The sequence below is a fragment of the Trichoplusia ni genome, chromosome 20 (genome assembly GCF_003590095.1).
Source record: "Trichoplusia ni isolate ovarian cell line Hi5 chromosome 20, tn1, whole genome shotgun sequence".
Taxonomy (NCBI): Eukaryota; Metazoa; Arthropoda; class Insecta; order Lepidoptera; family Noctuidae; genus Trichoplusia; species Trichoplusia ni.
In genome coordinates this window covers 5,584,269-5,606,685 of record NC_039497.1, presented here as the reverse complement: position 1 = coordinate 5,606,685, position 22,417 = coordinate 5,584,269, and the positions used below count along the sequence as shown (strand labels likewise).

The following is a 22,417-nucleotide window of genomic DNA, read 5'->3' as shown; positions in this document are numbered from 1 at the left end:
ACTTCTTTCTTACTTCATATTCAAGAAAAAACACAATTTAATACACAATTCTCCCAAAAAAAGATAGTTGAATTCAACTACAATTTTTTTTGCCGACCTTCCAAAGAGCACTTTACCACATTGGATTTCCACATCGCTGTTCATACATCTGCGGTCTCTGTCCACTTCAGACAAAGTAGACATGTTTATAAAACCTACGCTTGTCAGTGTCACATGACTATTGACAATAGCATTATGTAACATAATGTAAGTTTAACGAGAACCGGTTTGTGTTATTAGTAGTCATTTTCTTCTAGGTTTCAAAAGTTCTTGATTTGAACTTGACTTTGGTGTGTTGAAAAGAAGTGAAGAGACTATGATGAATGATTAAAATACAGATTAGGGAGACATAAACGTCCCACTGCTGGGCACAGGCCTCTTTACGTATAGAGAAGGTTTGAGCATTGATCAAAACGGTACCTGACAACGGGTTGCAGGTTCACAGGGTTTTCCTTCAGAATTTTGTCAGAGATGTCTTAAAATAATTAAAAACTTACATAATATAGCTTTGAAAAAACACATTGGCACTTTGTCTGCCTTGGGATGGAACCTGCACTTCGTGCAAACCGCAAGGCCACCATGGTAATCTAATCATGAAAGGAAGCAAAATGTATCAAGAGATATTCCAACATATGAATTTTAACATCCCATTTCTGTAATGTAAAATCATAGATGTCAAATTATAGAACAATGAATACAAATAATGACTCGTGCCTTTTCTAGGACGATCGTTTACAGTCACGACATTCTTAGTAATAGCAGTTTCAGATATATTGGGCAAAATAATCCATCTTGCAACACCTCTATATCTTCAAGGTCATCTATGTGTGCAATTTATAATATTTTTTAGACGAAAAAGAGTCAATAGGACTTATCTTAGAATAACTGAAAATATTTTATAATGCACATCGAATAATCAACGAATAAGCAAATACGGAAACAACTATTTCTGCCAAATTAATGTGACTATAATTATATTATTCTTGGCAACACTATTCGTATTGCCATAGTAATATTAAATTTTATTGTTTATTCATTACTTCTCGTTCTCACGGAAGACACTTCTACATTCATTTACCTTGTAGTTATTTTAAAAATCTGTTAATTTGTTGGAAATATTGTTAGCCATAAGGATTGTGTGGTAATTTTCAGAACGTGACTATTCCCATGTCGGTATAGGAAATTACCGGTAAAGACTAAGTTATGTGGTGTAAAATGTTATAATTATACATATTTTATTAATAGCTGGGGGTAACTTCCCCGGACAGTGGTATTATCCGAAAGGGTTACCCTGGCTCCGGTACACGAAGGACGAAGGAAGGATCATGGATGGGTTTAAGTCAAAAGAAGTCTGACACTCTCTTACATTCAAGCCAAAGCGGAAGGAGTAATGAGGGAGTAATGATTTAAAAAAAGAGGGGGGGGGGGGAACATCTGCCACTTTCTTTCTAAATCCGCAAAGAGATGCTTGAGCTTGGGAGAAGAGTTATTTTTCACTGCAAACTTCAGTATCCTTTGGGGAGATAAAGGCTAAAGTTTCCGGCTGGAATTTTTGATAGCTTTTAAGGATGCTCAAGGTTTCCTGACTGAATTTCTTCCAGATTCCAATAACACTGAAGTGGACTTAATATCTTCTAAGAGAGCGACCGACTATCTTAGATCTACAACCCACTTAACTACCAGAACTTTTCAAAACAAGTCTGGCCAACTCCTAAATATTTTTCGACACAGTCCTTTGCTTTCAGATCCAATATCATTGATGTAGAAACTGACTAGAACAAGTCAAAACAACTAGAGACATCTGTTCAGCTCCAGGTGGGCTGAATGTTATGAGTTAATCTCAATCTGTTGAGAGTGCGTTACAGCTTGCCTGAGGATTATATAATGGGATGTAGTCACTTCTATGTTTAATCATGATCATTGTGGACCTTATGATTGAGCAGTTAAAATCAATTTTTGTTTAAAACTATTCTTTTTATGTTTTGCTCTTTCCTGCTTCAATATTTTTATCTCAATAAAATTACCTTAGTATACTTAATATGTGATGAAAATAAAACATACAATGCCCAAATTTTTGCTGTTTTTCCGTTCTGGGAATTTGTCTGTGCAACAAAGATATATCAGTTTATCCAGCTTTCATTCGTTTTAGATACAGAAACTACGGAATAAAATGAGCAAGACAGTTTTGGACCAACACAAATTCTCAATTTTTTCGTTAAACGGAAAATATGTGAACAATAACAGAATCATACTTTAGTAATTGTCCGAGGACTTTACGTATATGTTGAAAGAACTTATTACAGTAAAATATTATTATGTTGTAGCATAATTTAAGTTAATTTTGTTAATTAGTAAAGGATGAGATGTGTCGAAACCTGGATGTTACTACAGGTCACTTTAATACGGTAAGCAAGCAGGCCAAGGTGCACTAACACAAGTAGTAATAAGGATTTGAAAGACAGGTGTCATGTTATTTGATCATATTATGAAGTTTTGATTATAATCCAGGTATTTAGATTATACTGCATTTCCTGTTGTCGAATTCTCGTAAATAACTTTTTGGTTATATTTTTTCATATGATTTTATATCTAATATCACCTCTAGCTACTTGCTTCTATAGATTTTGGATTTTGGTGTGAATCAAACCATAATTAAATACGTAAATAAGAGTTTCATTCCAGTTATTTACCTATTTCTCGCAACACAATTTATATTTGATACGAAAACATTGACTTTCATAAAAAAACATACAAATTTGAAAAAACCAATAGAATATTATGAGAAATAAAATCATAATTATTTATAAACAGAACGCACGAACAAAAATCTCCAACGTTTACAAACATTTGGCCAACATATATGTGTACAGTCAGGCCCATATATCAATACTCTATTGTTTGCAGCCATTGTTTTTGTCGAGCGCGCGACGCAGTGAAATTTACTTAATGACGCTGTCACTTTTGACGGACGATGAGTCATTCGCTTTATTAAATGTACAAAGCATTGTTCCCAATGTGTATTGATTTTAGTTTTTCAATATTACATGATCATTTTTTTTGGTGGGCTTTTTAGCTTTATATTTACGCGGCAAAGTATTACTGAGGCTCCTATTTGTTGTCAGTCCGTAACTACGCTGTATCTCATGATACCGCGATAACCTAATAGTTGATCATAATAGATGATGTATTTCTGTAACAATAAAAGCTAAAATAGAAGGAGGTAGGTAGAAGTAGGGTAGAAGATATAAGTTATGATTTATACCTGCCCTGTTTTTTTCCACATTTTCCATTGTATCTTCGCTCCTTTTAGTCACAGCGTGATGGTTTATAGCCTAAAGCCTTCCTCGATGAATGGTCTATTCAACACAAAAATAATTTTTCAATTTGAACCAATAGTTCCTGAGATTAGCGCGTTCAAACAAACAAACTCTTCAGCTTTATATATTAGTATATAGATGAGAAATGAATCTGTAGGTAAAAAAATGAACACTCAAATAACAATTATAGAATCTGGTGTTTCTTTGAACTTATACATAATTTCCTTTGCCGTAATATTTAAATGAATTCATACTGAATACTGAATTCATTCGCCCTTGTGAATAATTATGAATCTGTTCTCAAGAAGGGTTAATTTTTTACTGTAATAAATATTTAAATACTTAATTGTTTCGTTGGCCTTACAGTTCAAATGTTTTAAATATTATTTCTAAATCATAAACAGGAAAGAAATTGATTAGATTACATCACAACTGTTAGCAAGTTTTATTTGCTAGATCGGCTGCTTATACAAATTAATGATGCCAAAATTGGGGGCTATCTTTGCAAAAAATTACATTAAATTCGGCATAGCCTTTGCGGAAACGCCTCGTTTAAACAAATCAAAATTTTTCCGCTGACATTCCGCTAATACAAATAGGCACAAAATTAAGCCTTTAGTAACAGGAAATGACTCTCAATAGCAGAACAAAGTAATTACCTAATTTATACAAATACGAGTAAAAACGAACAAGAGAACTAACTCGAGAAGGTTCCTTCCTCGCCTTTTTGTCTGACCTTACTCATTAAAAACGTTCGATATATTTTTTGTGCTGACTGTACGTTTTGATTGTGTCGCTCATTAGCGTGGCATTGAGGTGCTGGCAATGAGGTTTAAACGCTTTTTAAATACACACTGTAGTGTTACAGGCAGTTGATGAAAATTTGTATTTTTTTGGTATTTTTAACTAGTGATGTGAGTAATTAGTGATGTGTGGCCTATAATGATCACCGAAAAAGCCCAAACAACATTGAATATGTATGTTAATAGGAAATGGCTTCTAAATTCTATGTGGTAATAAACAAGGTTAACCGATTAATTTGGCGAGGTAAAGTAAATATTAATAGTGAAATGCTTTAGGTAATTGGAAATTGTATGACTTCTAAGATATTTTTCTTACATCTCTAAGCTGAAAAAAGATCTCAAATAACCGAATGAAAAAACATTATCACCAAAAAATCCTCTAGTAATTTCCAAACTCGTCCAATTTAATACAATAGCTGTAACTCGCACAATACATATGTTAATGAGGTTGTTACGTGAAAAGTCTGTTATTTGGTAGTTTGACTGTAGCCTTTGTAATTAGCGGGATATTTACTTTAATTTGAATGTGAGAGAAATATGTCAAAAAGGTTCTGGCTGATCTCTCATTAACAACGTAGATATATTTTGGCCTGTAAAAGGAGAGCTTTTGAAATACATTTTTTAAATAATTGTAGTATCTATATGAGGCTTTAAATACGGTCACGTGCGATTTGGACTCGCGCCACAGAGGTTTTTGTAGAAATAGAGGGCTTGAGCAGACATATTTCTAATCACACATCATATGTGCACATGTTTGTATCGGAGTTTAACTCTACTCCTCAGAATTAAAGACTATCGATTATTTCAATAAAAACACGATGACACGACAACCGGGATCTTAGATTAGATTAGAATATTCTTTATTGTACACCATGTAATTGCAGCAGTGATTCTTAATACATACAATGTTAAGGTAAAATTGCGGTCATCTAGCTGATGCAATAGCACACGATAGCAGACATATTTTTACATGCCACCCGCAACACGGAAGCTGTGATATTTATTTCTAAAGAGCACCAACATTCGAAAAGTTCGTGCAACGGTGCGTGTCTTCAGAATCGAACTCGAATAGGGGCTTAGCCGTCCTACAGTTTCACCAATAGGCTAATACAACGTCTCAGTATTACCATCTTAGCTACAACTTTACAGATTCACTATCAAGATGGTATACAGTATCTCCTCTATAGGTTTATTGGCCTCTGCCAAATGTTTGCCAGTCTGGAAAATTGGTATTCTCAATCTACATAATAAATATCCTACTACTACCTTCCTTTGTCTAAACTTCCTCAGAAACTGTATTCTTGCATCAAACCAGACACCCCTGGAATAGGTATCTTCTTCAAATTGAAAAAAAATGACAATGTGTCACGTTTTTTTAAATATTTGTTTGCATAGAATCCGACAGGGTCCATAATTGTTTCTAAACTTAGTATAATATAAAAATAACAACTTGCATACATTATGGTAAGCAATAAAGAATGGAGAATTGAAAATTCACATTTCATTTTTATTTACTTTAGTGCTGAAAAGAAGTAAAGCTGTCTTGTTAGCAATTTATTTAGTCTAATAAACAAGACGGTTGTGAAATAAAACTGGGTTTAACCGATTCACATGAAAAATATAATTCCGGAAAAAGAATTATTCAAATTAAATAAAGTTTCCTCCCTTTTTCCTTATCTTCCAAGTTCAAGGTCAGTACAAGGTTATGAAATTCAAAATTCTGTTTGCAATTAAATATTTATAGGGTTACGAGTTGAATGCTAAAACAAAGCTGAGTTATTTATCAAAGGGAAATGATCTAAAGTATTTATTAGAAGAGTTTCGAGATAAACGGATGAATGATGTGAGTAGGAGTAAGAAGAGAGATTTTGTTTAGGTCTTGAAGGAATTTTATGTTTTCTAGTTGAAATGATGCGAATTAAAGCATGACATTTTTGGAGCCTCTACATTCCCCATATAGGATGATTTTGAAGTTAAATTCATTAGGAGAATCGGTTCTCCTTTTACGCTGAGAAGGATATGCATTGACGGGAGCTGAAGAGATGAAAAACAAAGACAGCCGATTTGAAAAATCGAGACTATACAATGGCAAAAAGAAAATGGAAAGTGATATTAGAATTTAACATGAGCAGAGCTAGTAATAAACCAATACAGATTAATATCCCTCATTTGCCGTACCCTAGAACTCAGTACAAGTATACTTCGAAAAATAAAACAAATCTAAAATTTTCAATACAGTTTCTAATATTGAAACCATGTTACTACTAATTAGACCATTTCTAGCACAATATCCAAGTTTTACTTTTATCGTTTAAAAAGTAAGCTCAAACACACGTTCACGATATGAGACAAAATATTCACGTTATCCCACTGTGAATTGTTCGCTGAACGTCTGTGAGGGACAGTTGAAAAGTTCTTGTTTACCCCACTTCCACGCAGATGTACCTGGAGTTTTCAAATAAAGCAGGAAATGTTTATATCATTGTACTTATATCCGTATGGGGGTGGAGCAGTACTGTGAATACGTGTTTTAATATTGGTCTGTTCAGTTTCTGATTACGACTTATGTATGCACATGGAAATGAAATATTTTTTAAATAACTGCAAAATAATGGTCTTCGAAAAATCATGAACTTTTGACTATTATTTCTCGTTTCTGAGGACCAGATAGAGGGAGTACCTAGATATTCCCTCGTGTACAACTCATCTGCCGAAAATAAATACTTAATTTTGGACTTTTCAAAATACCAAAATTAAGTCAGCAGAGTACAATATTCTGCCCCACATGCCCGTCGTCGCAACTCCTGTAAGCCTAAATCTATAATGAAACCACTAAAATATTTTTTGTGTCCCAGTATCAGAATCGATTGACTTTCTTGGTGAACACGGTAGTCAACTTTCCGAAATTATAATTATAGAACATAATATTCCTAATTTACATTTCAAGTCTGACCATAAGTCCTAACCTAACCTACAACGTAACTAATGTAGGTCCCACTCATAATTTCGCAACCAAACAGATTATGAAGTCAAATAATAATAATTTTAAGCCTAAGCTCACCCTGACTACCTACCACCACTTCCAACGGCAAAACAGTTGCAGGCGTGGAAGGGAGACAACGTACTATTGGGTGTAGAGCGACTTCTCACTTCCACATCTCCAAGAGTCTTATGTAAAAAGCTGGTGGTACACGGTGAAGGCTAGTGCCACGCCAAATTAGCGGACGGTTAAGAAACCCTTAAGTATTCATGGAGTTAATTATCCCAAATATATTTTGGGGGCGTTGTGCATAATTATGGACGTTAACGACTAATTACAACTCATTATATAATCTTAAGTACTTGCGTTTTATCTTTACTAATTTATTCCTGCTTTTGTATGGGAAAGGTTGCGTTCTTAATGTTTTATTTTGGGAAGTTATTTTTGTATTGTTTAGCTCAAATAGTATAATTTAGTAAAATACGCTTAACTATCCCAATACTATTTTCTACTAGTCCAATATTTAATGGTGGACCATTGAAGAGCTCGTTGGCTTTTCAGCTAGGTATATATATATACCTTCAAATAATTGTTTGGTGAAGGTTTGATTATCTTTTGATTTAAAGTAAAATAGTTGTCAATTGATACCAGAAATCATCAAGTTTCGCTCAGTAGTTTAATTCAAAGTCAGTTGAAGTTTTTATTCTTAAAAAAATATTATCAAGACCTAATAGGTACATTCAAATTCTTTGAAGAAATTAACCATTCTCCCATACTGTTTAGTAACACCAAACTCACCGAAACATAAACATCAGAGATCTTCATAACCTTCCCAACAATCTTGTTCACAATATACATCTAACAATATCAATGAATGGTATCTATATACAATAAACAATAGCATTCATTGAGATGTTTGTCTTTCTCTACCAAAACATGGAATGGTGCTGAGTAAAAGATGTGCATCTATCTCGTTAACCTAAATGCGTAGTCGGCGAGCGAACGATGACATTTTGTAGGTGGTTGGGCAGAAGTTCCATGTCAGATGATTGATCTTCCTTCTGATCATCTCTCGTAATTCTAGATGTTACTGTACCTAAAATATACAACGCTTTATAGGGTTCAGAACGGAAAGGGTAAAAAAGCAACCCTGTTACTAAGGTACCGTTGTCAGTATGTTTGTCTATCTGTCTATCACCAGGCTGTGAATGAACCCCGATAGCTAGACAGTAACATTGTTCATAGATAAATTATTTCTGTAGCCTAAAACTCTTTACTACGAGCATAAACTAGATGGGTGACCAGTTTTGTTTTTAAATTAGGTTTTATTTGCCTTATTTTTTTGTACACTCATTTCACTTTGTTGCTCTGTAAACATATTTACATATCAATCTACTGATATAGTTTTGATAGTAAACCTTCTGGCCTACCCTAGCACAATGTGTCCGTCATTGACTAATTGCAGCTCGTCACGTAATCTTATGGCTGCTGGTTTCGTTGCATGGACGATGACGTCACAATGTATCCTCAGTTGACATCTCTAACGAATGACATTTCGACAGTCCAAGGAGTTCTTGTTTGTTCTATTTTTGTAAATACTACACTCTGTCTAATATTATGAATTGGCTGTTCTATGTTTTTAGGAAAAATAATAAAAACGTGTTAATGAATGATGATTAAGCAAAAATACATCTTTGTTTACATTCTCGTTTTAATTAGTTAGGTATCGGTCTAAATTCAGCTCAAAATCCTCTTTATGTGTCATAATTCACTTGAATTGAAGTTCGTTTAAAACTGAAGTAAAATAATCTTTTGTTAGAACATTGCGTCGAGGCTCTATAGCATGCCTTTAATATTTTTAGTGACGCGTTATGTTGGAAAATAATGATTTTCTTGTGAGATCTAAAGTTTAGTAGTCAAATCTGCTACTTAACATAAGATCTCTTCCCACCAAGGAAAGATTTGAGCTTTGAACACCTCGTTGCCTCCAAATTACTAACAACATTTTCATCTTTTGTAAGTAGTATCTTAAAATGAATAAGATATCAATATAACTTTTAAAAAGACAAATAAGACTCACCTCATTTAAAATCAAATCTGTTTCCTCTTATACGTACATATTTACTTTACATTTTAAAACCGCCTCGTATAACCTAAGGGGTTTATTTTTATACCCAGGTACACATAATTAAGTCAGTTATAGGTCGCTTATTTCTTCTCTCATCTTATCTAATGACGTCATAAGTAAAAAGTCTTGTTTTGCCCAGTTTTATGGGAATCGACTCGTAAAATGTTAGGATTTTAACGAGCGTTTAATGTTTCGTCTGCAAAATGTTTACAAAATTGTCTGTTTATATTGTGTATTGCAAGTTTTGAATTCGAGGTTTTAAAGCTTTTCGAGGGTTCCAAGGTTACATGTCAAAATGAAATGTTACAAGAAGTTCTTTATTTGGAAACAGTTTGCTTAGAGATTTTTGTATGATTACTGTGTACCATGCTTAAGTAGAACTTCACTGACTTACTAACGAGACTCACATCCACATATAAGTATTTGAACTCGCCTTTCTGCCTCCTCTTCCTATTTTTTCCGTGTACCACAGTATAAATAGCTTCCAAAGTTCAAAGGCCAGCTCTATCCGCAATAATATCGGATATATTTGTAAAGCATATTCCTACAAGTCGTTAAAAGTACACTATGTATTTTCCAGGTTAAAATACCGTCTTTACAATAATTCTAGGCTATACCTTTATACCAAATCTCATCAAAATCTGTTCAGTAGTTTTCGCGTGAAGGAGTAACAAACGTGCACAATCAACGTTTATACTTTTAGAATGACTTCATACATTGTGGAGTGAAAATAAAGTATTGAGAAATTTAAAATTTTACATTTATCATTGGATAAATTACCTCTTATCTAAGGCACGAGTCTTTAATTCTAGTGTTAACACGTGCCCCGATTAAGCGAATGTGATTGAATGCTAATTCACTTTATGTAACAGAAGAATAGCCATTGTTGGTAATAACTAGTGCAGTTTTTATGAACCCGCGTTGTTTGACATGTGTTCATCGGATAATCTGTTAATAGATCATTAATTAAGAGAAGGAAATAGTTTGTGAAGTCAAAATTATTCAAGCTAGCCTAGTGGTAAGACTGACAATGGAGTGACTCCTACCGCCTTGGGTTGAGCGGAAGGGAGTGTCAGACTTCTACTGACTAAAACCATTTTCAACTAACCAACTCATTTTTTTTCCTTTGCCCTTTATGTACCGGGGCCACGGTAACCCTTTCGGATAATAACGCTGCCCCGGCAGGCAACAGTAAAACTGGGTTCTATAGAGCTTGCTGACTTCTCTTTGGGGTCGAGTTTGGTCCTAAGGCATGAGGCTCTGAGTTTTCGAATGCTGCGTGCATTTTATAAATAAACATCACAGCTTCCTTGTTTTGGAAGGCACGTAAAAAGTGGGTTTCACCAAGCTAAAAGGGACCTGAGTCTGTATTCTTATGCAATAATAAGAATAACCTATCAAAAAATTAAACATTTACAAACTAGAATTTACAAGCAAAAATTCACCCTTATGTGTCATGCTGTCCTTTTCATTATCAAGTGTCAAAGACAAATAGACATATTTGAGCATCATTGATCTAAGTGCTGTTGCTGCTAAAGGTGTACATGCTAATTAAAAAACTATTAATAACTACATATTGATTAAAAAAGTATCATTGATTCGCTAAATTAAAAGTGATCTCATATTTTATCGTTCATCGATAATATCTTTAGTACACTGTTATTATTTGTGGCTTCTAATGTTTGCTATATCATTAAGTGTTAAAAATAAACTATTACAATTAAGTATGATGTAATCCATTCAAATATCAAATTCAAATACACGTTTTTGTTTGAAACTTGTTTTGATGCAGCAAATGACGTGTCCTGTGACTCATGGTAATTAATTTTTTATTTTAAATAATGTAAGATAATAATGGTTGGTCATTGATCATAATAATATAAAAAAACAAGAATCACACTCCCTGTATCAAAAGACTAAATCACAAAACCACTCAAAATTTTAAAACACGATCATTTTGCTTTAGTTAAAACCCAGGGCAAATAAATCTGGGCAAGGGAGAAACTGAGGGTTAAAGGGGACTCCCAATAAGAGTTCCGTACAACTTAAAAGAAACAAATTCTCAATAAAAAATGGCCGCCATCCATATTACGACTCCACCAACGGCACGACGTTTATTTTTATAAATTTGGTTGTACCGGCAACAAAAATACATTTAATTAATGAGCGTTACGTAATTTTAAACTAAAAAAAAATATTAAAATATCTCGATCGCAATTGGAAGCCATGTCCAGCAGTGGACGAATATGGGCCGGTGATGATGATAATGATGAATACAGTATCTCAAATACTTACCTAACTTCGTATTTCCAACTTTTTCTAAGCGCTGTATAATGTCTAGGCGTGTTAGTTTGTCACATTCTCGTGCATATTAAGGGTGTGATAGACAATAGCTGAAGATTTGCATAACTTTCTGATTCTTTTGCCAACACGGCAACGGTTGTATTTACATAAAGTGTCGTATGGAATTCCGTTACATGTTACATTATTGCAATTAGAATGCTCTTGATGTTTTCGATGCAAGAGTAATATGATAGAGTTTTTGTGTCTAGATCTGTATTTATTTTATGTACCGGTGAAATTATTTTGGACTTTCCCTCTGGGGAAGTCGAAGGTCGAGACTCTTACCAAAAAGCTTGTTTCGAACTACTCCTTTAAATAAAAAAGCTCCTTAGAATATATAACCTCTTTTCGCGTGTTCTTGTACTCTTTGCCTTTTTCATATAGCTCCCAAACATTTTTTGACAGTCATTGAAATCAATCTTCAGTTAATAACAAACATTTCAATTCTTCTTTCAATTACTATGAAAAATACTTTCAATAATATGAATCAGATCACCTCAATACAACATACTCCTACCTACACATCTATAACCAGATTCCATCATTTATCACATGTTAGTTTCGTCTACAATACAACAGATCCCATAGTTAGATAGAGGTGAACAATGCCTGCCCCGCGATATCAAATTCCATGTCTTAATGTCGTGTCATGGGCGCCATTGTAACTTATCAGCACATTATCTGAGATAACGCGTTAATTAAACGGTACACGTTAATGTTCGTCAAGGGTTAAGTTTAACATCTCAATTTTGTATTGACTTTTGTGAGGATAATTTGTGCTTAAATGATACAACGAACTACTCATACGAATTAGACGGGTTCGTCGTAAAATGGCCCTTAACTATGAAACCAAAGCAACAAAAGCAGTCGGGGTTTTTTTTATATTATTAATATAAAATTAATAAAGTAAAAATCCAATAATTTTGGACAAATTAATGTTAAATCAAAGAAAGACAATATATCAGAAAAAGAACAATATGAAAATTCTTTTAGCACTAAATAACCGAATCGTGGATACGTTAGTTTATATGCGTATGTGTAGAAGGCTTAAAAACAAAAGCATTCAATTAATTTCGACGATTGAATCCAGAGTATCAGATCATCCAATCAAAACAACTAATTTGTACGCCATTTTGTATCCCAGCTGATAATATTGCCACGCTGAAAAGGCCTGTCGACCAGTCACATTTCTCTATGCACTGAATTGATATGTCAAAATAACGTCACTCATTTTACAAGAATGTCATTCCTATATATATTTGAAGATCTAGATAAATACCTATATTATAAACGATCTACGAGGCGAAAGAAGCGTCGGTCGGAGCAAGATGGGTCGACAACATAGTTAGTCTCGGATCGAGTCTGGATGAGGCTAGGACAGGACCGTAGAAAATATCGCGAGAATAGGGAGGCAGCAGTGCGAGGATAAAGGCAGTGGACGATGATGATGATGATGACGATGTAACATTACCTTAGCACTCAGATCAGCAGTTATTATTCCCTAGTTGAAAAGGCAAGGTTAAATAAATTACTTGGTTGCAATGTAGGTGGCGTCCGCAGATTGTTTCGTAAATAATTGCAAAGTACTATCGGTGCTCGGTACGGAATCCAAGCTGCGATGGGAACTTAGCATTAATTGTAATCGTACTGACGTTAACACAATGGCTGGCATTTCAATGTGTAATGGGAAATTAAATAATCGAAGACGAATAGGGAAAACAATATTAAAAAGAAAAAATGTCTGATTATTTTTTATGATGAAGCATCTAGAAAGTAAAATTGGAATACTGTTACTCTGTTTATTTGTTCATCCGTCTGTCCGTGAAAACTTGAAAGAAATATTTCATCATGTTGCAGCTATCAGTAGGTACCTAAAACAGAAAAATAATAAAAATCGACGCTTAGCAGCGCGAGCGTTTAGAACGGGTACGGTGACCAATGTTTTCACATTTCTTTTTCTAAAGTTTTTTCTGTAGCTTGTTTTAATTTATTTGAGATTTCGTTTGAATTAATCTTAATAATTAAAAACTGTCTTTGGCATGAGTTTAATGCGTTTTACTGTTAGAAACTCACATCTTTTACAAAAGTCTTGTTCATCTTGTCAAACACTATGATTGAAAAACTAGTACCGTCTACGTATTGGTTGCCAACAGAGTTGTAATTACCACATATGCAACTAGATCAGTTGCATCAACGATAGGTATGTGTGGAGCAATGTCAGCTCACACGCGAACACAACTTGTAACATGTCTCCCGTTCACTAGGAACGATTGGAAATCAATTCGGAAGAGGAGCTCGTGGCTAAGCTATAACCCTATAAGTGAACCGATCACAGGTTAAGCTACGCTTGACGCGGTTGGTCCGTAGATGGGTGACCATCTCTGTCATAACGAGTTCCTCCGTGTATTGGAAGGCACGTTAAATTGTGGGTTCCGGCTGTTATTCCTACATCTGGGTTGAGGAGGTCAGATAGACAGTCGTTCCTTATAAAACACTGGTACCTAGCTGAATCCGGTTAGACTGGAAGCCGACCTCAACATAGTTGGGAAAAAGGCTAGGCCTATGATAAATCAATTTTGAACTCTCTAAACTTTTGGAGAGGGCAATAATTCTCTGAAAAGAGCAACAAGTATTTTAATATCATTTTTCCCTGTAATACTTATATACTGGTACCGGTACTGGTATTTAAATTTGTTATATTCTCTCTTTGATAAAACTGGGTACCTATAAGTTCTAACAAAATAGGGAAAGTGATTTATCATTTTGTTTATATTTTTCCATTTTGTTTTATAATATTTAGTTGTTTACATCATAAACGCAAATATAATACACTATAAATAACCGGTCAAGTGCGAGTGTGATTCCAACTCTGAAGGATCTGCCATACAAATAGTGTGTCAACAAATAAAGTACTCTCAAATTACATACTCAAAAAATGTATGACCTTAACAACCATTGCTTAACACCGATCTTCATTTTTAGTACTTGATGTTATCACTGCAACTTTAACACATCATGTGTAAAAATGTCAACTCTCCAGTTGTCAAGGTTCATGAGAAACAGCTTGGTGACAGACGGACAGAGATCGCCGCGACATAATAGCATTCCTTTTTCATCCTTTGGGTACTGAACATGTGATCAAATAAACCCAAATATATAATAAAGATAATAAAACAACGTAACACAACAGTACTCGAAAATATATTCACCAAAAATATAACCAACCGAGTTAAACGAATGTTCGTTAAGCCCAGTTCTCACAGACAAAATACGAGTAATATTACAATATGACAGAGACGTAAAGCTCTCTTCATAAAGACTGCCGGCTATTAATGGGACAATATTATTTGTTGGAGCAGCAAGCACTGCTTGTGCACTACCGCGGACATTTTTCATTTCGTAAAGCATTGTGAACGCACGATGCTACTTCGAAGTAATACCTTTGTGGTTGGTGCAAGTTAAGACAATTAATTTATTATTGTGTTGTATTAATGTTTAGAATATATTAATTTTATAAATTTGCATGCCTACCAGCAAAATATGGCTGAACGAATGTTACTTTTATGTCACAACTGTAATACCCATATTTGCAAATAAATATCTTTTACCTTTATCTTTAAATGGAAAATGTTAGTAATGAAAATTAAGACTGTCTTTTCATTGTTTTGTTATTGTTGCTTAAATAGACATTTCTTAGTGTGTTTTTTTTCTTGGAAAAGGTGAAGGTTTTTGATTTATAATTTGGGTTTACCATAGAAAATTATTAGAACAGGTATTTTAATCTTTTTAACTAAGTAGATGTCCAAGTATCAATAAAATGTATCAGTGCTTGTTCCTGGCATTGATAAGTCAGCAATTTATTTCATTTTATTTAGCATTTTTAGCAAAGTCTCTTCATAATCCAAGAGAATCCTTTTTGTACGAAAATTATTGACTCAATTTTAGAATAACTAAGCTGTTTTTATGTTTACAGGTAAACACTACATCCTGCACATCCACAGACTATTTTGTGGGCTGCGTGGACATCTTAAAAGGTAATTTACCATCAGTAATACAATTAACCATCCGTCACGTCCTAAAGTTTAACAAATCAGATATAGTCCATGTTGCATGTCATAAACTTTGTTCGTTTTAAACTCACCGCTTCTTGTAAAGTGAAAAGAGGGTAATGTGTGAAATAAATCCATAGCACACTTGTCTTAATAATAATAAAAATACCAGCTTTAAATTTCCCACTGCTAGGAATAGACTTATTCCCATAAAGTGAAAGTTGGAATATTGATCACCAAGCTAGCTCACTGCGGGTTGGACATTTCAGATTCCAATATTCAGATTTACCAACGATGATTTCCTTCCACGTTCGACCCAATTAATGTATATTAATTGCCAGTATCATCCTTAATTACCCTCAAATTTCCACGCCCACATTTTTCCGACGCCATTACAAATTATAAATAGCCGCGAACTTGGACCATACGTCAAAGAAAAAAAAAGCGTATTCATTTTAATTTGTCCTCGAGAGGATTTGTCCCCTACAGTCTTTGGACTTGATTTATTACCGGGCCTAGACGTCTAGGCCTATTTTATGGCCTTATTTGACATATGTGTACATTAAACCCGGTTTCGTGTTTCATTATTTTGGGGAAAATTTGGGTGTTCGAGAATCAAAAGATGAAGCCTTTTGATCATAATGTGGAAATGAAGACGAAAATGTGCAGAATGTTATTTCTTTATTATGTTAATGTTCTTGTATGAGTATGTTCCATATATTTACGTGTGGTGAGGGTTAAAGTAACCTGGAACTATGTATTAGTACCTTGAGATATTAAATCAGGAATACTGTGGAAACAAGATGATGAACGTGGCAGCATCTCACTTCGTTATGAAGCTTCTTGTAGGTCGATGCATTTAATCATTAGTATATAATATAACGTTTCTTAAGGTCCTGTTTTGGGTCTAATAAAAATAAAAACATTTAGATTTTGACAGTGGCAACAAGGCCGCATGCTCTTCAATACTCATAAAAAACGCGTTAACCTTTATCCAAAATACAAACCAAAAACGAATCAATACGAAAAATCTTAAAGAAACAACGAAACACGTTCATCTATTAACCTTTCAGAACTTCACAACGAAAACCGCTCCACTGACTTACAATCGATCATTTTGCAAATTTATGCGGCAAGCAACACAAAGGCCTGGCCTACAAGATAAGGCCTTACGCTGATCAGGCCAGGCCATCAAAGTAACGGCCTGGCGGAATTGAGTGGCCTTACACGGCAATTTAGTGGTCCGTAATGAAGTGTTGGGACATTAATATTAGTGATCTTATGAGGGAATGATCTGGGTTTATGTAAACTAAGATTTCTGAGCAGTACTTACTTTAAGTGGGCCGTTAAGATTTCTGTTTACTTCCAGTTGACTTACTGAACTGTTGCGTTATTATAACGCTTAATTTAATGGATATGTTCAATGATAAAAGTGTTAAATTGAATTAAATTGCATGTTAGTGGTTAGTTTAATTTGTACAAATGTCGTTACATAGGTATTCTATATTAACTAAATGTCCAATTAATCTGAAATATTTTTTTGAGTTTTTTTTTTATATATCGAATATAGTATAAAGTCTGCTTAACTAATCGTCGACTTTAACTTCTTAAATCCTTACCTTTCTGTTAACTTTAATGAGATGAAAACTTCATAAAAACTCACTGCCTCATTTCATGTGTTTTTGCACATCTCAGATTATGTATATTATACGTATTCATGTGGCTATGCTGCAGATGTTTCTGTCTCCTACACGAGTCTGCTTGTCACTCATATTTAGGCAGAGTAATTGAGTATCTGTGCCTCATCGCTCACCGTCCTACATGCGGTTACTCGTACCCTACACTCTGCCACCACGATGATTTGGAGATGTTTGCTTTTCGCGTTACCATGGCAACGCTATTCTTCGTTCGTACTGTGTTTGCTAGGACATGTATTTTGTATTATGTTATTTTTGATACGTTTACTTTTTTACTTTTTATTTTGGATGCGAAATTTTAATTGTATGTTATGATATTATCTTAATACAAGGCGAGGAAATATGATTTATTAATTTCTTAGGTCTGACACTCCCTTCTGCCTAACCCAAAGCAGGAGAAATCATATTTTGATGATTTCCCATCAAATAAATACACAAAAATAATTAAAATTGAACGTATTCTGCCAATTCCACCCAATATCTATTTTTGTATTATATAACTGGCTAACTATCAAAATACTTTTCCATTTCAACATCCTGCCTAGATATGACAGCTGTTCATCCTATCAGACTTGTCTATGCCTGTCACACAATCAACTATTGTCTATGGTTCAACAAAGGACAATTATATTTAATTTGATAGCACTTATCATTCGAGACCTTTGTCTCGGCTATCTTTGTTACGTATGAGGACGATTTCCTGGGGATAGGTCAAATGGAGTTTGAATTATTATTATTTTGTGTTTGTTAAAGTAGGTCGCAGTGGGTTTCATATAAGGCTGGTTTTACGTTGAGTTTTGTGCATCGTCTAGTTTAAGTAGAGCCTGGTCTTGCTTGAAGCAGTCTGTAAATGGTAATGGTTACTGTGATCTTAAAATTTTGAAATTAAATCAAGAAGTGCTTATTTTTACTAGGTATTTTTTTCTGACCCTTTCCAAATGTCAATAAGAAAAACAAGAAAAGTGTTTTTGATGGAAAGGAACCGAATAGATTAAAAAAACAGATAAACATATTGTTGTAAATATTTAAGCTGTAGTTTTATATTAAACCATTCATTTAAAACAATCACTACCGTTTACAATATAAAACCTAACATATCCAATACGAGTCACTCTCATAGTCATCAGAAAAATACAAGAAGACAATAAAGAATCGTATTTCAAGCAAATCAAAGAGAAACTCGCACACAATAGCTCCGCAGTAAAAACATAACTCTAACAATAATTCTTTGCGATTTACTCACATAAATAACATGTATAAACAGCGGGTTAGTTTGTGAACCTCGTTTATATGTTTAAATAGTATTTTTCTGTGTCATTGTATAGGAAATATGTTAAGGTGTATAAGATCTTTATTACTGAATACCTACGCAAAAAGCGCTGCTTGGGATTATTTTTTGTAATTTAACAAGTGGTAAACTTCATTTTAACTACTTTTCATTACGCTTTAAGATTTGCAAAATTGTGGGCATCCAGGATGTCTACACTCCGATAAGTATTTCTGAAACACTCTGAGCCTCTCTCATCCATTTTACTCTTTCCCTAAAAAAAAGGTGACACATTTATATATTATAAGCCCTGACACAGTCAGATCACCTTGAATATTTCTCTTCTAACATTTATCATTATGATGTATCAGATTCTACTTATAAAATCCTATTGCTTATGAATATAATATATGATATCTCCTCTTTGGAACGGTGAGTAGGTACCTAGGTAATTTTAAAAATCTGATTGTGTTCATACTTTCGTTGCCATCTGTACTAAATATAAGGACGATTCAAACGAGCCAAATGATTACAGTTAGAGGTGTTTAAGGCGCCCCTCCCTGCTTAATCCCATTATCCCACGGCGTTAGGCACGTTACAAGAAAATGCGTTTTAATACCGAATTCGCATCTATTTAACTTGTCGGAGCTTAAAGTAGGCCCGGGTTTTGGTTATAGGAGGAGCGGGTAAACCATTTTAATTTTATGTTTTTAGAGTCTTCTTTACAGGAATGGAGGAATCTTTGGTCTGACGCATTATGACAATTTCTCAGTCTCATGAAAACTCCTTTAAATAATGACTAACTCTCATTATGCCAAATACAAGATCGTCATCTGTTCATCCTTACTTATCATCTATGATAGCATTTAGAATCTAAACTTTTATTTTTTTCACGTAAATAAAAAATAAACGCGTCTAATTTATTTTTAGCACCCAACTGACACATATAAAACGGACTAAAATAAATAGGGATAAGCAACCAGTCTTACCAAGGGGTATCGTGTTGCCCATTAGACTGGGTTCAGGATATCAAATAGGCAGTCGCTCCTTATAAAACTTTGGTAGTAACAGCATCTTGTTAGTCTTGCAGCCGATCTAAACATGGTTGGAAATAGGTTGATGATGACTCCGTTACCTATTATAACACTTTTATGTTTCCGCTACAACTGCGAACATGATCCCCGCTCCGCTTGCCCACAGTCTCAGCCTTACTCTCCCCTACCGGTGTAAGACGCGTATTAACGAACTGTCATGCGGCTTACAACTAAGTGCGTAGCCATCACTTAATATGTAACGTTTACCTACCAGGGTTCAGGAATATGCAGCCGTGGGAAATGGATTACTAGAGGATGGGAAATAGGTGTGGCTGGGTGACGTGTGCTAATAGGTAAACTTTCATATTGAAAATCATTGTCTTTTATTGATGTTTGTACTAGATAATTATGGGTAGCGAGTGTTACAGTTGTTAAATGTTGAAGTATATCTCCATAGGGGATTATGCAGAAAAAAGTAATTGATCACCATAAAATATATTGTATGCAATATATGCTGTTGTATCATTTCTTCGTTTTGCAGTTATATTGACGAAGCATCACAGCTGTCAAAATCCAAAATTATATAATCCTCCTTAATTATTCCGAGCGTGCCTTAAAACAATCCGGAAGTAAAATGTTCCCCACACTCCCATTCCCAATACAATGTTTTTCTTCGAAGTAATAGCAAACATTCTCGTTTGCCAGTTACTTAATTATGCTCGAGTCAAGCACACAGTCAAGCAAACACACGCGCCATAAATATTCAAATTAGTTATTGTAAAATGCAAATTTGTACCCACGCGTCGTATTTAGGCGGTGTCAGACACCAAATCGAATTGTGTCTGTCTGTTCTGACATTTGTGACATAAATGTGGCGCGTGTAATGGAGTTTGGATTCGCTGCCGTCGTTCAGCTATATCATATGTCCCGTAGTAGGAATTGAACTGGGGTATTGCGCTTGACAGGATTTCGGATGTGTATGCAGTATATTAATCGTACAATTACTAAGCTTACATTAGTTTGGTTCTGTTATCTCTTGTATCCTATGTTTATAAATGAATTATTTTGTTGATAACGTAACAAGATTTGGGAAATATTCTTCCAATACCGTTTAAATGAAAGAGTTGCAAAACGAATTACTACGAGCAACTGCTTTGCAAAAATCTTGCGTGTTATGAGCATAAAAAGATGACAAAATGTTATGCTCATGAGGCTTAAAGAAAATGTAGCAGCTATAAAACGAATCTTTACACCACTGTTTACCTGTTCGCTTCAGGACCTCTTAGTCTAAATTAGCTGTATTTTCTTTTCGATACATTAGTTGTAAGGTCTATCTCTGATCACATATTACAATCCGAAGAGGGTAATTAGCACTATCCCCATCGTCATCTGGTCCACAAAAACAAACGAGTGTCGCAAGCTTGCTGCCAAGACGCTCAGCTTGTTCTTGGCTCAACAACTCTTCACATTGCAGCTGAGAGGGATAATTGCCAGTAATTTTAATCCACTCCTCTAAAAGAGGTTTTATACTTTGACTTTTTTTGAGGATATTTTGCAGTCTAAATTGCGGTTCTTTTTAAAGTTTGTTTTGATATTTTGAATAGTTGTATACTGAGTTATCAATCTGTTTTAAGCTCACGGTCTCGTATGGTCATTAGAATTTCGAAATGATTAGAGATAGACAGGTTTTTAAATTCCTGGATAAATTACAGTACATAGTGAAGTGGACTGAATGCTTTTTTTATACTTTTGGTAAAGGCCTTAAGAAAAAATATTTTGCTCACAAATAGACTGAGTGTTAACTGTCTAAAACAATATTCAATATTTGGTTTCGTTTGAACAACGTCGAGAATTTTAGTTCATCAGGCCATCAAAATATTTTTCAGTATTTTAGACAGGTACGCGCTTCAATTTAGCTGCGTAAAAAATTTTTTTGGAACTAAAAAACTGTTTGAAATTGACCGACCCAAAACAGGTGTGAAAATGGAGAACTTTTGTTGGATACTAATTTTGCTTTGCTTAGACGCGTTTTATGAAAATTGACAGAGACATTTTTGTGTGATAGTGGATAGGATATTCAAGGCAATCAATTAAATTGTGGGAATCGACAGTACATATCATCAGCGTACGTATTAAACATGTTATTATATTTATGATTAATTAGAAAGCTTTTCATATTTCTTAGTATGATGCCCTGATACTATATCATATTATTCGTCAGGTCTTTCCATTAAATGTAAAGGACATTCAATGGAAAGGCTGTCTAACAATTACAGAAAAATTATACTTAGCAAACTTTTCATTCTAACTCACAAATACAACTAGACACGTATTTACAGCCTAGGTTTCGTGTTAACAAGCAAATTACAATTCATTGCAATTTAATGGCATTTGATAGCAATTTGCACCACCCACAGCCCCATAAGTGGTGATCCCACTTCACGTAATGGATATTGGGTGTAGTGTGATATAATTGAGATGGTGACCGACACTTATTGATGCCTGATGTGATCGAGGTTGTATCACACGCATTCCTCGCTCTGGTATCGGGTCTCCTTTGATTATAATTATGAATGGCATTCGTTTACGTCCATCATTCAATTAAATGCTGTTGGTATTGGAATGACATTTTGTGATTTGGAATAAATATTAATCCGTTTATATGGTTTTGTGTCTGAATATTCAAAAACAACATCAAAATCAAAAGTTTTTATTTCAAGTAGGCCTTTTTTCAGGCACTTTCGGAATGTATAGGTACAT

The 22,417-nt window shown here is 34.3% G+C and overlaps 2 protein-coding genes across 6 annotated transcripts in view; one reads left to right on the top strand and one right to left on the bottom strand.

Annotated features, from left to right (window-relative positions):
* LOC113503782 (Ig-like and fibronectin type-III domain-containing protein 2) overlaps positions 1-22,417 on the top strand; it is a 133,945-nt gene that overhangs the window by 3,525 nt on the left and 108,003 nt on the right. For all 5 annotated transcript variants that reach the window (XM_026885871.1, XM_026885874.1, XM_026885873.1 and 2 more), the window contains exon 2: positions 15,584-15,644. The gene's annotated coding sequence lies outside the window, so the exon portion shown is untranslated. The remainder of the gene's footprint in view (positions 1-15,583; positions 15,645-22,417) is intronic.
* The window catches only part of LOC113503783, a 71,755-nt gene that overhangs the window by 39,278 nt on the left and 10,060 nt on the right, over positions 1-22,417 (bottom strand). The gene's annotated exons all lie outside the window — the stretch shown is intronic.